The sequence below is a fragment of the Candoia aspera genome, chromosome 1 (assembly GCF_035149785.1).
Source record: "Candoia aspera isolate rCanAsp1 chromosome 1, rCanAsp1.hap2, whole genome shotgun sequence".
Classification (NCBI taxonomy): Eukaryota; Metazoa; Chordata; class Lepidosauria; order Squamata; family Boidae; genus Candoia; species Candoia aspera.
The window spans coordinates 3,609,740-3,627,699 of NC_086153.1; the positions used below are offsets into that span (position 1 = coordinate 3,609,740).

General features: G+C 47.5%; 1 protein-coding gene across 1 annotated transcript in view; it reads left to right on the forward strand.

Annotated features, from left to right (window-relative positions):
* The first annotated feature begins 17,634 nt into the window (after positions 1 to 17,634).
* Positions 17,635 to 17,960, forward strand: part of RPH3AL (rabphilin 3A like (without C2 domains)) — a 56,996-nt gene continuing 56,670 nt past the window's right edge. Inside the window, exon 1 of the mRNA XM_063296486.1 lies at positions 17,635 to 17,701. The gene's annotated coding sequence lies outside the window, so the exon portion shown is untranslated. The remainder of the gene's footprint in view (positions 17,702 to 17,960) is intronic.

Sequence of the window (17,960 nt, forward strand, 5' to 3'; positions counted from 1 at the left end):
CCAGCAGTGTTTAAAAAAGAAACCGAAGAGCTGTGAAACAATCTTCGGATGGAAAATTAAAAACAAGAATTGGTTATGTTACAGCAATTTTTACTATATGGCTCTAAAATTTTGACTCTGCGAAAACAAGTTGGGGAAGTTAGCTTACTGTTTCCTTTTTAAAATAGACAAAGATTGCATGGGGATTCTGGAACAGTTTGGTCCAATTGTTCAATACACCCCCAAATCCCAACGAAAACCAGCCCATGTGGGTGCAAGGCAACATCGTTGCAGAAAAAAACAGTAATGAACAGTTGCAAAAAGAAGTTGAAGGAATTTTTTGATAACAATCTTAATAAAGGTACAGACATAAGGATGGTTTGGGACACAAATAATGCAGATGCCGTACAGGTAATCCTCATTTAGTGACCACAATTGGAACCAGCAACTCAGTCGTTAAGCGAAGCAGCCTCTAAGTGAAACTGCAGCTGTGCTTATGATCTTATTTCAGCTTTCCTTTTGCTTTACAGACCTGCGAAGGTTGTAAATGCAAGGATTGGTCGTAAAATTACTTTTTCATCACCGTCATAACTGCGAATGGTCACTAAAGGAGGACCACCTGTAGTCAGGTTTAAGAAATTGTGGCGACAGCAGGGTTTGGTGGGAGTTTATTAAAAAAAAACACCTTGAATTCCTTTTTAAGAAGGGGTCAAGCAAAACTTTTAGCGATAAAAAAGGCTGTAGGGTTGATTTTGCTTTTCAGGTTAAGAAATTAGAATTGTTGCATTCTTTACCGTTGGCCAACATTTTACTGGGCTAGTTCCAAGTACTAAATTCTTTGCAGTGACATTCTGTACTGCAAAATTACTTAAAAAATAGGACTTCTTAGTGTTACCTGCCTGGCCAAAGTTGGAAGCAAGGGGCCAGGTGAGAGGGCCCTTAGATTCTGCGAAAAAGTCCTCCACGTTCATTTGACATGTTATAGCTTCTTCTGGGACCTCCTCTTGTGCATTTTGCACACGCACACACACACACACACACACACCTGGCAAAGTTTTTTACAATCTGGCACCTTCCCAGCATTAGCATCCCTAGAGACAGCATTACTTTTCACATGGCGGAGAGGAGATACTTTTGAATACGTTTGCGGAGCAATACTTCTCAAGGGTTCGTTTATAAAAGCTTTGTATAAATCTTTTTTTTTTTAAAGGCTCTCTCTTGTGTCACTTTCAGCAGGAATACTGTTAAATAACTACCTGTGTATTTTTAAAGAACGTTTAAGATTTGGGTCCTCATGATGGAAAGCTCTTGGAAAGCCCTGGATTTTGCTGTGCAATGCCTACGATGTGATTCCAGTGTCAACACCTGTTTGCTTTTAGAGCCATCCTTTCAATCTCATAATAAATTATCTGAAGAACGTAACCTGGGATGTGTATTGTGTTCACTGCCAAGTAGGATGTATCCCTTCACATATTGTTTATTTGGTACCCTGATGCTATGCTGTGCCTGGAAGTAGGTGAGAATAGATGTGGCTTTTGAGCTGGGGCTGACAGGGGCAGCAGGAGTCTTAGTACCATCGGGTCCAGGCTGCCCACAGGGACTGGCGAAGCCACGGTGCCTTCTTTGCGGAGTGTCGTTCTGCCACCCGGGTGAGCAGAGAAACAGTCGTGTTCTGACCGCAGAGCGGATTGTTAGCATCTGCCCCGGACTCGGAGTCTGTGATATTACTTCTAGGCAGGTATCAGGTCAACGTTGCCATTCTTTGACATCGCACACAGAGAATACATTTTGTGGAACTCACTGGGGCTGCCTACAATTCACCTAAACCAGTACTGTCTTAGAGTCTAATATTCACCTCACTATATATCTCTCTGTTCCTTTCACCTTATCTTTTATTACTATTTTACCCCATCTTACTACATTTTATCTCTTTTATCTCATTCTAGCCTATTTTATCCCATTATATTGTATCTTATCTCATTTTGTCTTACTGTATTTTACTGCAGTTGATGTTTTGATATGGTCAAATAGACTAATCAATAAAGTATAATCAATCAATCAATCAATCAATCACTGCCAAGCATTGGACAGTCCCCCCACTGAAGTTGAGTGAGGTCCACCCATCTTAAAGGTTCAGAAACACTGATTTAGAGAGATTTATATCGTTGGCCCTCTAGCCAAAGTGACCATTTAAAATAACAATACTGATTATGTGCCATGCCAATGTGAGTAGATTAATAGGGACCACTTCGGTGGGCAGGTAACAGCGTTCCGTGTAGTCATGCCGGCCACATGACCACAGAGGAAGTGTCTTCGGACAAACGCCAGCTCTTCGGCTTCGAAACGGAGATGAGCACCGCCCCCTAGAGTCGGACGTGACTGGACTTAATGTCAAGGGAAACCTTTACCTTTACCTAGCACCCATATAGGTAGATTTTCTTTGTGATGGTCTATCCCTAACCTGTCCTTTCAGGTTAACAATATTAACAACCATGAAAAAACCATAACCACAACCATAAAATATCACACAGAGAAAAAAACAGCAGCTGAGATGCTGCCTCTGATGCCTTTACGTGTCTGTTGAAGATCTCTCCCGTCACGCAGGCCGTCTCTGCATGCGTGTTCGATGAATGATTGTTCTGGTTTTGTTTTTTACTTTATATGGTCGTTGATTTGAAATTTAACATTCTCTGTTTTATAGTTTTGTAAACTGTTTTCAGATGTTTTTTGATGGAGTGCAGGATCAACTGTATTAATATTACAGGTAGTCCTTGACTTATGACCGTTTGTTTAGTAACAGTCGGAAGTTATGACGACCTCAGAATGGGTGCTTTACCACCTGCAAAGCTCTTCCGAGCATTGCAAAACATCGCACTCCCCCACATTCACATGATTGCATTTCTGGCGCTTGGCAACCAGCTGGCATTTACCACCGGCTGCAGCGTCCCACAGTCATGAGATTGTGTTTTGTTTTTTGCTGTTTTCCAGCAAAAAACGCCCATTGGGAAAGCTGGATTCGCTTAATGACTGCCATAAAAATGGTCGTAAAATCGGGTCTGGTTACACGGTGATTCAACTTACGACCGCAACGACTACAACGGAAATTCTGGTCCCGATTGTGGTCGTTAAGTGGAGGACTGCCCGTAAAATTATAATTTATTTTTTTGGGTATGCTGGTGTTTCACTCCTGGAAATCCTCGGTACGTGGTTTCTGATTTTGCCTTGGAATATACTCTTGGCTGCCTTTTCTCCAAAAACACGTTAGAGAAACGCTAAGCCGAAAATCCACTATGGCATTGGGACCAGCATAATAGAGCGTTCTTAATTCCGGTTAAAATGGCGTTACAGTCACCACAGAAAGTGTTTGCTGCTTTTTTTTTAAATCATCCTATCTCTTTGCTGCCCACCTCGTACGCAGCGACTCGCGTCCTTGGCACTTGTCTCTTCTCTATGCAAATAAACTTCTGTCGGGAGTTCAGGCCTCGCAAATGTGCTTGCAATCCTGAATGCCTGCCTCTGGAGCACGGCCCCTTTGTGCGGAGTCCCACTCTGTGTACAACTTACGCAAACGCAGGCAGGCGTGGCTGTCAAGCACAGCGTTTATTAGCTAACCATCCACAGAGAATTTGTAAAACTAAAAAGTACACACGGACAGTTGTCAGATACTCGGGGTGGGGGGGAAAAAGGGACTGAGCTAACTCTGATCTTGAGCCTTGGCAGTAAAAAAAAATGTGCTGAAATCGACGGCGCTTCACAGAATTCCCTGAGATTTGCTCGGCTGCAGCGCTGCCGGCCGCCTCTTAGAGATTTTGGTGGCAAGCTTAGAGACCGGCCGCCGCTTGCTCTTGGCGGCCGTGACGGAGGAGGACCTGTTCTTGTCCGGCGAAAGCTCCTTCTCCGCCTCGGCAGCTCTGTCCAGTCCCGGCAGCTGCTTGCACGGGAAGGCCGCTGCCGCCGGCAGGATGCTCTGTTGCAAGAGAGCCCCGTAGCGTTTCCGCCGGTTCAGCCTGTAGGCACGCAGCCTCTCCTCTTCTGCCACGGGGTCCTCCAGGATGCCCTCCCAGCGAAGGCTGTCGTTGGGCGGCTCAGCGGCCCCTTGAGCCGAGACCGAGAAGCCCGAGGGGGAGGCTGGGAGGCGATGCCTTGGGGCCCTGCCGGGGCCTCCCTTGGCGTGGCCTTCCTGCTGCGGCGCCCCGTCGCCGCTCTGGCACTGCAGCAGCTCGAGGGGGAAGATGGCAAAGATGGACCCTTTCTTGGTTTTGCGGGAATGCTTTTCTGCTTCAAAAGATGGAGAGTCACTCGGAGCAGTTCGGAATTCGGACAGTATCGGAGGTGATCATCCTAACCCCCTGGGTGGGAGGAGCTGAACGCCACCAAGCACCCAGTACTGACTCGCCAAGTTCCCAACCACCGAAGGAAGCTTTCACCCCCTCTGGCCGACGTCGGACAAGGAGGCCGGCCCGCAACTTCTAGCCACAGCCCTTTCCCACCGGTGTTTTTGGTCAAGGGCCTGGCATGGGGCAAAAGTCCAGTCCAAGCAATTGCCTGCTACCCAACCATGATTCTGCGCTTCCTCCCCTGCACAGATACTTCCTAACGTGAAAATACAGGTAGTCCTCGCTTAGCGACTGCCTCGGACAGCGACCGTTTGCAGTTACGACCAATAACTTGCGAACAAACCTCGTGTTTATATGACCTTCGCAGCGTCTCTCTCTCTCTTGTCAGTTAGTACACACCACCCTGTGTAAAACCGTAAGCACAGTCATGGTCGTGTGATTTTTCACTTAGTGACTGCTTCGCTTAACAGCCGAGTTGCTGGTCCCAATTGCGGTCACTAAAGGAGGACTACCTGTAGCTGAATATGCAATGCCCTGTTGGATCGGAGCCCTGGCCCATCTTGTCCAGACCCTCTTCTCCCAGTGGCCCACAAACTGCACCAGGAAGCCCACTGGTCTCCCAGGAGACAGCCATCCGAGGCAGTCTGTAAGAGCCCTTAAACCCTAGGGCTTCCAGGAAACCAGCCTGACTTTTGAAGCCAGCTAAGCTGGTAGCTGGCACCACATCTTGGGGTCAAATGTCCCATCTATCCCTACCCAGAGTTAGGAGACTAAAATGACACGTTAAAGGTAGTGTACAGGTAGTCCTTGACTTACAACCATTTAAAGTGACCATTCGAAGTTATGACAGCACTGAAAAAAGTGATTTACGACTGTTCCTTGCACTTACGACTGTTGCAGTGTCCCTGTGGTCACATGATCAACATTCAGGCACCTGGCAACCGGCATTTATTTATTTAAATTTATTTATTTATTTATTTATCATTCAAATTTTGCTACCGCCCATCTCCCCCAAAAGAGGGAATCTTTTATATTAATGTTAACCATTTGTAATGGTTGCAGCATCCCAGAGTCGCACGATCGCCATTTGTGACCTTCCCAGCCGGCTTCCAGCAAGCAAAGTCAATGGGGGAAGCTGGATTCGCTTAACGATCGTGGCAAAAAAGGTCGTAAAATCAGGCGTGACTCACTTAACAACCACCTCGCTTAGCAGTGGAAGTTCCAGTCCCAATTGTGGTCGTAAGTCAAGGACTTCCATAGTAGCTGCTGCCGTCATCACCCATGCCAATGAACCCATAGGAATCCACCCTAACCATCATTCCCATGCCAAACGGAGGGGTCTGTAAGCTACCATTATACATTTCCCTGTCCCTGATGGTTGAATCACCCACAATGCAGCTCGTGCAGCCAAGGATCTGCGCTGTCCAGGAGCCAGCGGACCTAGAAAAGGGGATCCCTAGTAGGCCCCCCAACCTGGCTTGGCTTATGCAGCTACTCACCATGGTCACGACCTGCCTTCTTCTTGTTCCTGTTCTTGCCCGCCTTCTTCTTGCCAGGTGACGAGGGCACCTTCGCTCCCAGCTTGCCGCCCTTCGCTCCCTCCCCATCAGACAGGGCGTCTTGCCGGCACATCTCCATCCTTTCGGGAGTCCCCCCGTGGCTGCCAAGGCCAAGCCTGGGACAAACACCAGGACAGGCACGTGGTTATTTTGCCATCTCACGATGCAGCCCCCTGCTTTGCAGAAGTGCGGAGTCAAACCTCGTTAGCTGATGTCTGACAAGGCCTTGAACCCCGAGTAGCTACACAGGCCAGGTTTGTGCAGCATCCCCAGCTACCAACTAGCCAACATTCTCCCCCGGTCTGTTCTCAGCGTCATCTCCCCCATGAATCATGGAAAATCTGGAGGGACCCTATCTGATTCCTCACTCCAGAACTTACCTTCCTGGCGACAACAACAACAACAATAATAGTAACAATTTATTAAATTTATTTGCCACCCAACTCCCAGCTACTCTGGGCAGTTTACCATCTACAGTTGCCACAGTCCTCAATCTGCCCGATGCATATACGCTCCTTCCTCGGGGGGGCTTTCCCCTATTAGCTGGTGTCCCTCTCTCTTAAAACTGCATTCCCCCCCCCTCCAAATCCCCAGGATGCTAAAACATCAAAAATTGGGATGGCAGCATATTCACTTGACTGCTGCTTTTCCTAAAACTGCCCCCTTCGGGCAAAGGGCCCTCCTTTGATTTCACCTTTGCATCAGTCCCCCAGAGTTTGCCCACTGTTTTCTGCAGGATTGCCCACTGCCAGCCTCTCCCTTCTGCAAGGGCAGTCCCCCCTCCATTTCCTCCGGAAGTTCCCCCTCTTTTCCCGGATCCATCTCCGTGGGGGTGGGGTGGGGGGGCTGCCTTGGAAAACACCGGGACGCTTCAGCTGGTTCGGCTATTCAGCTGCTCTCTGGGGCTGCCCCGTGCGAACCCGCTGGTGGGTTCCCTCCGCAGAGAGGCTCGCCTGGCCCCCACATTACCCTCCTTTCAGGGCCAGGTGGACTTTTCCGTTTCCCCAGGCTTTTTTTCTTCTTTTTTAATTGCACGTTAATTCAGACTGTTTTTGCTTTTAAGCGCCCACCTTGCAGTGCCCGGGTTTGCATCGAGTCCTTATTCTGCATTTTATTGGATATGTTTTAACCTTCCATCTTTCCTTCCTTCCTTCCTTCCTTCCTTCCTTCCTTCCTTCCTTCCTTCCTTCCTTCTTTTCATTTTTGTATCTTTTCTTGTAAATTGCCCATGGAGCTTTGGCTCTTTTGTTGTTGTTTATTCGTTCAGTTGCTTCCGACTCTTCGTGACTTCATGGACCAGCCCACGCCAGAGCTTCCTGTCGGTCATCAACACCCCCAGCTCCCCCAGGGACGAGTCCGTCACCTCTAGAATATCATCCATCCATCTTGCCCTTGGTTGGCCCCTCTTCCTTTTGCCTTCCACTCTCCCCAGCATCAGCGTCTTCTCCAGGGTGTCCTGTCTTCTCATTGTGTGGCCAAAGTATTTCAGTTTTGCCTTTAATACCGTTCCTTCAAGTGAGCAGTCTGGCTTTATTTCCTGGAGGATGGACTGGTTTGATCTTCTGGCAGTCCAAGGCACTCTCAGAATTTTCCTCCAACACCACAGTTCAAAAGCATCGATCTTCCTTCGCTCAGCCTTCCTTATGGTCCAGCTCTCGCAGCCATACGTTACTACGGGGAACACCATTGCTTTAACAATGCGGACCTTTGTTGTCAGTGTGATGTCTCTGCTCTTGACTATTTGATCGAGATTTGTCATTGCTCTTCTCCCAAGGATTAAGCGACTTCTGACTTCCTGACTGCAGTCAGCATCTGCAGTCATCTTCGCACCTAGAAATACAAAGTCTTTCACTGCTTCTACATTTTCTCCCTCTATTTGCCAGTTATCGATCAAGCTGGTTGCCATAATCTTGGTTTTTTTGAGGTTTAGCTGCAAGCCAGCTCTTGCACTTTCTTCTTTCACCTTCATCATAAGGCTCCTCAGTTCCTCTTCGCTTTCAGCCATCGAAGTGGTATCCTCTGCATATCTGAGATGGTTAATGTTTCTTCCAGAGATTTTAACTCCAGCCTTGGATTCCTCAAGCCCAGCTTGTCGCATGATGTGTTCTGCGTACAAGTTGAATAGGTAGGGTGAGAGTATACAGCCCTGCCGTAGTCCTTTCCCAATCTTAAACCAGTCCGTTGTTCCGTGGTCTGTTCTTACTGTTGCTACTTGGTCGTTATACAGATTCTTCAGGAGGCAGACAAGATGACTTGGTATCCCCATACCACTAAGAGCTTGCCACAATTTGTTATGGTCCACACAGTCAAAGGCTTTAGAAGCTTTGGCTCTTAGGCAGTTTTAAAAAGTATAACTGAATACATTTTATTATTATTATTAACGTTAGTCATAATTAATGTTAATGTAATTGTATATATTAATAATACTATTATTAATAATTTTAATTTTTATTCCTATTTTACTCCTGTTACTTTATTTACATTTTTATATACGAAATCTTTATTTTATTACATTCTTATGAAATCTTTAATTTCTTATTTTTTTTGAAATCATTCTTTTATAACATTTCGCTACTTTTATCATTCTAATTACATTTTTATTCATGAAATCGTTATCCTATTTATTCATTTTTTATTATTTTTATTGATGAAATCTTCACTATTTTATTTTCATTTTTTATTTATTGCGTCTTTATCGTTACATTTATGACATTTTATTTATGGTTTTATCGATTCCGCTGCCCTGCCTGGGGGGCGCCCCTCCTCCCCCCCTCCTCCTCCTCCTCCCCCCCTCCTCCCCCCTCCCCCTCGAAGGTTTCGGGACTACCCCCTCCCCGCCTCTCCCCTCCCCCCTCGGGGGCTCCCCGGGATTCCCCCTCCCCTCCCCTCCCCCTCCCCTCGCGAGCACTGCGGCCACGTCACGGGGGGCGCTCCCCCTCCGCCCCCTTGCCTCTGCCTCCGCCTCCGCCGGCGCTTCGCCTGTCGGTGGGCCGCCGCGTCTCCACGGCGACGCGTCTCCACGGCAACGGTACTGCGTCCTCCTTTGGAAACAGTCCTCCCGAGATTCCCTCCGCGCGGCGGGCCTGCGAGAAAGTAGTCCCGGCGGAGGGCCCTTTTCCGATGCCCGGGGATTGCCCGCCGGCCGAGGAAGGGCGCGTGCGCAGTCGCGTCCAACGCGCAGAGGGCCATGCCGATCGTCCTCGGAAGACCTCGGAAAGCTAAGCCAAGCGGGGCCGGAGCCGGCTGGCCTCGGGATGGGAGCCCAGCGTTTCTCACCCTTGGCAGCTTTCGGATTGGCGGATTCCAACTCCCAGAATTCCCCATCCGGCTTGCAGCCGGCGATGCAGCAGGTAAGGTAGCAATTCCAAGCCTAAAGATAGACTGCTCCTGTGCATGAAGGTTCTATTATTAAATCAGTAATTCTTGGAATATAGCTCACCCTGCCCTCATAGCTCCTCTGGGAAGTCCCTCCTCCCCAGCAGTCCTGACTCACATTTGCTGAGCCATGAACCCTGGTTTTCCAAATCACAGTAGCTGGTTCACACAACACGATGGTGACATGTGATGTGTGAACCCAACCTTTATCGCTCTCTTTTACTTCCAAATCTAAAATACAGGTAGTCTCGACTTACGACCACAATTGGGACCGGAACTTCCGTTGTCAAGTGAGTTGCATCCAATTTTACGACCTTTTTGCCATGGTCGTTAAGCGAATGTGGCTTCCCCCATTGACTTTGCTTGTCAGAAGCCCCCTGGGAAGGCCGCAAATGGCAATCACGTGACTGCGGGGTCGCTGCAACAGTCGCAAGCGTGAGGACCGATTGCAAGTCACTTTTCCCACTGCCGTCGTAACTTTGAATGGTTGCTGAACGAATGGTCCTAAGTCAAGGACTATCAGTATTGAAAATGGTTCCCCCTAGACTTGGATCAGAAGGGCAACTCTAATTCAACCACAGCAGCTTTTAAAATGTCAGGCTTTGGGCTAATAAGTACTGTACTTATTTGATTACGTTAGCAGGAAGTCTGCTTTAAAATAATTTAGATGGAAGAGATGTACCCTCAAGGTACAAAACAGCACTGGGAGTTCCCTTCAAACAAGGAGGCTGAAGTTGCTTTGCATGTAGAATCATAGACTGGAAGGGACCTTTAGAGATCATCTAGTCCAACCCCCCGCCCAATGCAGGGATCCATCACTGCAGCATCTTGGACAGTTGGATGGTCATCCAGTTAGCTTGATGTTCTCTGTTTCTGCAGAACTGAGTTTTCTAGAACCACCAATATAATCTGGGCCACCTCTGGGTCTCCCTTTCTTGAGGCATCGGTGTACTCCTGATTTACCAAGTTACACTTTCAGGGCCCCTTTTAGATGGCTTTGCAACCTTTCAGTTTTAGTGCAGCCAGAATCATGCGATGCTGAGTTAAGTCGTACAGCTTTGGCCACGTTCCCACAACCCCTGAAGTACCAATTCCTGCACTGGGCAGGAGGTTGGACTGGATGATCTCTAGGATCATTTCAATCCTTATATTCTATGATGAATATCGTAATATGTGATCACAGCACCACCATTTTAGCCCAGCTGTTGTGCAGAGTCAGCCCCTGGGATACGTTTATGGTTAAGAATGACATGGGGACCCCCAAAACTGGGTTTGAGTAAACCAGGATTAACATAGTGGGAATGTGAACACTCAAGAAATTGAGTAAGCCATGGTTTTTAACCACAAAAGTGTTGTAAGTACATAGCAAGCTGTCTTCAAAAGTCTTCCTTGCAGAGGAGGTATGAAATGTGTGCCGGTGTGCGTCCATGCGCAGATAACACGTGTATGCACAAAGAAACTAGATTTGCTCACTTCTTCTCTTGTCCCTTCGCCCAGGCATATTGCTTTCCCCCATTGCACAACCAGTTTTTCAGTTTCCCGCGTTGCCTAGATGGGCACAGTCACAAACTAGCCAACCATATGCTAGCCTAGCGGGTCGTGTGAACGCAGCTTCGGTCGACGCCGGCCGCGTTTGCAGCTTGGAAGCCGGCGGAACGCAGGCCATGGACCTCCCAAATCCGTGTTTGCCGCCTTCCGGAAGGGGTGCTGCTGCCCGGGCTCCCTGGGGCGGGTTCTCTCCGCCGCGTGTTTTCTGAATGGTCGCCGCCCGAGCGAGGCGCGTCCCGGCCGTGCCTCGAAAGGTGCGTCTGCCGCTAGAGGGCAGCGGGGCTGCGCAGGAGAGGCTGGGGCCGTCGCGGCGGCGGCGGCGGCGGCGGACACGAGCGCGTCCCTTGCAGCGAGGAGTGAACGTGTGAACGGTGTGGAGGCGGGCGGCTTGGGCTGGCCGGCGGCTTGTGCGGGCGGGGTTCCCAGATTTGGGCTGCAGAGGTGTGGACGATCAATTGGATGATGGTGGCCGAGAGTGGGAGCTTTCCGTAGCTCCCTGCTGCCCTCATGCCATCGCCTGCATCTTTGCAGTTCAGACGTGCAGCTCAGCGCGGGACCCCAATAGGAACCGTAGCGAAGGACGCCGCGGAAGCAAGAGCTCGCTGCCGTTGGGGAGGCGGCCGGCGTCTCCCGCTGCGTTTCCTCGCTCGCTTGCTCACAGAATCACGGGGCCTCGGAGATCATCGAGTCCAGCTCCTTCCCCGGGCAGACCGCAACACCCGCAACGGATGCTCTCCCCTTCCCCCAGTTATGTTTAAACCCCTCCAGCGAAGCAGAGTCCTCCAGCACCTGAGAAAAACGTGTGGTGCCTCCATTGCACCCTCCTGGCCATCTTGACTTTTTTGACCTGTGGACATCCCCGTGCCCTAGTACTGTATGACATTTTATTTTCGGGCAGCCGCATCAACAGCTGGTGAAGGAAGGTCCTGAGAGAGAGGAGCCAAGCTCGACCCGTGCTGTTGTATTTTAGGTTCCACAAGAGGGCAGCAGAGATACACAAATGTCCCCAGCTTTGCTTTCGGCCAGTATTTCTCAATCTGAGCAATTTTTAGATGGGTGGACTTCAACTCCCAGAATGCCCCAGCCAGCATGTTGGAGAGTCCTTCCCCCTTTGCAGTTTTGTAGGGCCCTCCAGAGCCCACAAAGAATGGAGCTGCTGGGCACAATTGTGCCAAGTTGTATTGGTGTCACCCAGTGTGATGTAGTGGAGAAAATGTTGGACGAGATCCAGGTTCAAGTCCAGCCTCAGGCAATGGAAACTGCCTGGATGACTTTGGACCTGTCACACTCCCTCAGCCAGCCTACCTCACAGGGTTGTTGTGGGGATCCAACTAAGGGAAATGAAGTAAAGAAAAGCCTCTTGGCTGCTTGGCATTTCAGACACGTCAGTATAGTGTTTTGGGCAATTATATAGCCACAATTCACCATTGCCTTTTGGTGTGATATTTTGATTTCCAGGTCTACCCTACAATCCTGCGATCTCTTCATGGTCTCCCATCTAAGTACTAACCAGGCCTGATCCTGATTAGTTTTTCAAGTTCAGCCAAGATTGGCCAGCTGTAGACAAAATATCTTACAGGTAGTCCTCGCTTAACAACCAAAATTGGGCCCGGAATTTTGGTTGTTAAGCAAAGCGGTCATTAAGCAAATCTGACCCAATTTTACAACTTTACAAAGGTAAAGCAAGTCTGATTTTAACTCTGGACAGCAAATTCTCTTCCATACTTTGGAAATACAGCAGAACGTAAAGTAATTTGATGGAGAAAAATGAATTCTTCCTCTTTGGTTGCAAAAAGGTACAAAAAAGGTGTTTTTCTCCCCCGATGTTTGAAGAGGTTATCAAAGTAGGGCAAGAATTGTCAGTGGCATCTGTGTCCATCACTCTGGCTGGCAGCGGAAGGGGACCACTTGAGAGATGAAGGTTGCCATGGCAACTGGCAGGGTTAGGCCTGGTTGAGCGCAACAGGCCGGAAGCCTCGACCTTGGCACGTTGATGAAATAACCGAGGTTTGGAAACATGAACTGGCTTGCAGAGAGGATATTTAGTCACAAAATCCTAAGGGGAAAGGGGGCATTTAGGTCATTCTGTGCTGAATTCTAGCCTGTGCTATGTGCAGAAATATTATTAGGGTTGGTCGCACAGTCAGCCAAATGTTTAGATTGGATTTGGCATTTTTGTTCATCTATCAGCTCCTTCCCAAGGACCTGAAATAGGCAGATGTTACTGTTTAATAATATTAAAGCTGTCGTTGCAGGATGTAAGCTGTTTCAAGTAAAGCTGCCTTTTGCAATTGACTGATGTGCTCTGTGCAGAATTATTATTATTATTATTATTATTATTATTATTATTATTTTCACACAGCCTACCAGATATTTCTTATTGGATTTGGTACATTATTGGAACCTTCCCAAAGATCTAAGATACTTAAAGATATTGTTGTAATAGATACACTATTCCAAGTAATGCAACTTTTTGCTGTGAGCCGAGATGCTGTGGGTTCCTTTCTAGATCTTTCAGTACGGCACCAAGCGTATGATTATGATTATTACGCATGCTTCCCAAAGACACCCATGGTGGTATACAAAAAGGGGAATACAAATGATCTTCAGCAAAAGCAATTAGATTCAGCATTCAGGAATAAACCATCCACCAAGAAATGGAACGATGTAACACATCAATTAAAATAATGTTTGTCTTAAGGACAGTTAGACAAGCGTCTTAATGCAGCATTTGGGTTGAAATGCAAAAAATGGGTAGGTGATGACCAAGAAAGGCAAGATTCCCCCACCCGCACCCACATCCAGTCGCCTGTGCTGTTGCGTTTCTTGTCTCATTTCTTATTTTCTCCTCAAACCGAGTCAGCTTCACCAAGAGAAAAGGAAGGATCATAACTTGTGTTTTGCACACCTGTTTTGCACACAGAAGACACCCCCGTGACAATCCTGGCATTTTCACGTATGGTTGGAGCAGGGTTTCTCAACCTTGTCAAGTTTAAGATGGGTGGACTTCAACTCCCAGAGTTCCCCAGGCTGGCTGGGGAATTCTGGGAGTTGAAGTCCTCCCATCTTGAAGTGGCCAAGGTTGAAAAACACTGAGTTGGAGGATGTGGGGGATTATGCAGACAGTGATCATTATCTTACAAGGATACAGGTAGTCCTCGTTTAATGACCAGAATTGGGACTGGAATTTTGGTTACTAAGCAAAGCGATCATTAAGTGAATCTCACCCGATTTTACCACCTTTTTTGTAGCGGTTGAAAAGTGAATCACCGCAGGGGTTAAGCAAACCATGTGGTTGTTAAGTGAATCACGCGGTTCCCCATTGCTTTTGCTTGCCAGAAGCCAGCCGGGAAGGTTGAAAATAGTGATCACGTGACCACAGGACACTGCGACGGTCATAAATGCGAACTGGTTCACAACCGTCCAAATCGTGATCATGTGACCGTGGGGACGCTGTGATGGTTGTGAGTACCAGTTATAAGTCAGTTTTTTCAGCACCGTTGTAAGTCCAAACCGTCACTAAATGAATGGTTGTTAAGTGAGGAGTACCTGTATATTTTTCCAATCCAACCAGTTTTGTGAATGGCCACTGCTTATAGATAATTATCACTGTTGGTATGTCAGTGCCCTGTGATGCTCAGGGAAGGCTCCATGTGTTTAATGAACTGGACTGTGGGCTATGCAAATGTAGGGCATAATTAAAAAGTCTTTTAAAAGCAAAACTCTGTCATGTTTCTAACAGTTGTTTCCCCTAGAGCTTCATGTAATGTGACTTCCTGCGTTCTTAATTTTCCCCAGGGGTCATCTGCAGTAAGAACGGACATTTGGGAGACATTCATAAACCATCTGCAGATTAGGAACATTGGAAGGGGATTCAGAAAGCGGGTGTTTGCAACCAGACGGTGCTGACAATTGCTGTGTAGGGCAGCTGTCCCAGCAAGGCTCAACATGTGGACAAAATGAACTAAATCTGTCTTTGTGGCAAAGCAGGGACATGAGTGTGGTTTACAATGCATCACAAGCCAGCTATATGCCTACAAACTTTATCCAACTATGACTTATTTAAATATAACCTTAAAAAGTAAATTAACTGAACATGTAAGATTAAGAAACCCATGTAAATCTGCCCCCGTTTTTATTTTTAATTTTAAACTGGAAAATTCTTGTGAGTGCAAGGCAGGAAATTAAGAGCAACTGAGTGGAGAAAGGTAATGTGATATCAAGCACTCCTATTTCTGTATGTGCAAATGAGTTTACCAGCTCTTTGTTTTAAAAAATGTAATGGCACTGTGAGTGAGTATAATTGCAATGGCCTTTCACAGGAAAATGTGATGAGTAGTATTTTTAGGAAAAAAAACACCTAAGGGTTTTTCTGAACCTGTACAGGCTCTCTTTCCCTCATCTAGGAAATTTGCCTTAAGCAATCAAGGCAGACAGCATTTCTTCAAATTGCAGTAATCTTTTTTTTAATCCTTCATTTTTAAAAAGAGTCCTTTATGTTCTGCAGTAGGTGCAGCACTTTCCTCTTCCCTTGTCCAGCCACAAGAACATATTCTTGTAAGAGGTAAAATTGTGGACTTTTGGCAGGATTGAAATAAATCTAGAAATCTTTTGTCCTAAACAAAGGGAAGAGGAGAAACAGGGACATTCAGAAGTGTCTGCGTATATAAATCTGGATTGAATTCCATTCATCAGTTTAATTTCCCGTAACAAAAAGGTGCCTTGTTTTTGAATGCACTCTTACAAGTGAAGCCTCTCTCCAGTTGAGCTTGGCTCCTGACAACTTACGTTGCGTTATGTTATATTTTTGAATTTATATCCCGCTGCAATCTCACAGCTATCGGTGGCATACAAGACATGAAAAGAAAACATTAAAACATCCGTGGTAAGATTAAAACAGCATAAAGGGACAATAAACCTTAAAACATACATTAATAACTACATGCAAAGGATTTGCAAGCTCTAGTAATAAAAGTTAAGGAGCACAGTGAGAAAAATTAGACTGAAATTAAATATAAAGAACACCAAATTAATGGTCACAGGTAGAACAACCAGCTTTAGCATTGACAGGGAAGATACTGAAGCTTTTGCCACTTAGGATCAACCATCAAGAAGAAGGGAACCAGCAGTCAAGAAATACAGCACAGATTTGTACTCAGCAGAGCAGCCAAGGCCTTGGAAAAGACATTCAGATGCCAGGATGTGTCTCTACCTACAAAGATGAGAATCGTGCAAGCCACGGTTTTCCCTGTGACATGTGGAAGTGAGACTATTGGTACCTTTGAACTTTGGTGTTGGGAGGGCTCCTGAGAATACCCATGGACAGTCAAGGAAAAAAAAACGGTGGATCATCGAACAAGTCAACCCAAAGGCACAAATGACCAGGCTTAAAATTATCCTACTTTGGATGCATTATACACAGACCCAGCTCGCTTGAAAAATCCATAATGCTGGGGAAGGGGGAAGGAAAGAGAAGAGGATGACCAGCAGCCAGGGGGAGGGACTCAGTGACATCAGCGATGGGGGCACTGTGGGAAGACTTGAAAGAACAGGTTAGGGATAGATCGTCATGGAGAAAATCTCTGTGGTTGCTAGGAGATGATGTGGATGGCATGTAATCAATCAATGCACCATAGCAGCAGGAATAAAATGTAAATAGCGCAATAGGTGAAAATTACTGGAATGCCTTCCGGAAAAGCTGATTTTTAATAACAAACTTTATAAATCCATCCATGTAATTTTCTTGGCAATAATGCAGTAGTGGATTGCTTTGCCGTCCTCTATAGTTTTTGTTTTTGACTTCCCTGCTGAGCTTGCAGCCCTAGGATCTCCTTGTGGTCTCCCATCCAAATACTGATTGGGCCTGATCCTGCATTTTGAGCTCAGCTAAGATCAGCTAGACCTGCTGCTGAGTTTGTCCAGAAGCCTCCCTAGGGCAGAGGAAGAAACTGTAGGGCTGGAGAACAGTAGGCTGATGATTGATAGTCCTGCATGTGTAATACACACACACGCACACGCACACACAAAGGGAACAAAACCTGCACCACAACATATAGGTAGTCCTCACTTAACAACCATCAGTTTAGTGACAGTTCAGACTTACGACTGCTGAAGGAACTGCCTTATAACCAGTTTTCGCACTTAGAATTGTTGCAGCATTCCCCCCAGTCATGTGATCACAATTTGGATGCTTGGCGACTGGTTCACATTTACAACCATTGCAGCTTCACGTGGTCACGCAATCCCCATTTTTGACCTTCCTGGCTGGCTTCTGGCAAGCAAAATCAATGGGGAACCACGTGATTTGCTTAACGCAGACCACTCAACAGGCTCGGTGATTCGCTTAGCGACCACAACAAAAGGCCATAAATTGGGTTGAATTTGCTTAATGACCACTTTGCTTAGCAACCGAAATCCCGGTCTCAATCATGGTCGTTAAGTGAGGACTCCCTGTACGCTTCTCCTGCAGTGACTACAACAAGTCTTGTGGATATACTTACTCTTACTCATTCCCTTGCAACCAAACGATTACCATTTCAATGATGTTACTGACAATAGGAAAAAAAAAATAAGTCCAAACCTTTGAGTCACATTTCCTTCCTCCCGGGCCGGGCCTAGATCTGGCCTCTTCCTCTCATCCCTTGGCACAGCTCACACCCGCACACAACACACACGGGCCCAAGCGGGGGCGGCGGGGTAGGGTGACCCAGCTCACCTCGCCACCTTCCCCGCAGTTCGTTCCTGGAATCCAGCCCGCAGTTTGACTCCAGCCCAGCCACTGGCCGCCTTCGGACGGCTGGCCCCTGTGTTTATTTAATGGCTGGGTAAGGGCGCTGCTTTCCGCAGGGTGCGGTGGTCGCCCGGGCCGTCCGTGGGCCTCGCTCCGGGATCCCCAGCCTGCGGGTGAGTCCGAGCCGGCCGCGCACCCCCTCCGCCTGCAGGCTTCCTGCTTTGCTTCTTTCCCCCCTCGTGCAAAATGCACCCCGTCCCCCTCCAGACGTGTCGGGACGCCCCCCTCGGAGTGCCGGGGAATGCTGCACGCTCCGCGGGCCCCCCAATCCGCGCGCGCCCCCCCTTTCTTCTCTCCCTCTCCCTCTCCCCCTTCCCTTTTTTTCAAAGTTTATTTTCAGCCACCTGCAGCTCCGCTCGCCCTCGCTTCCCT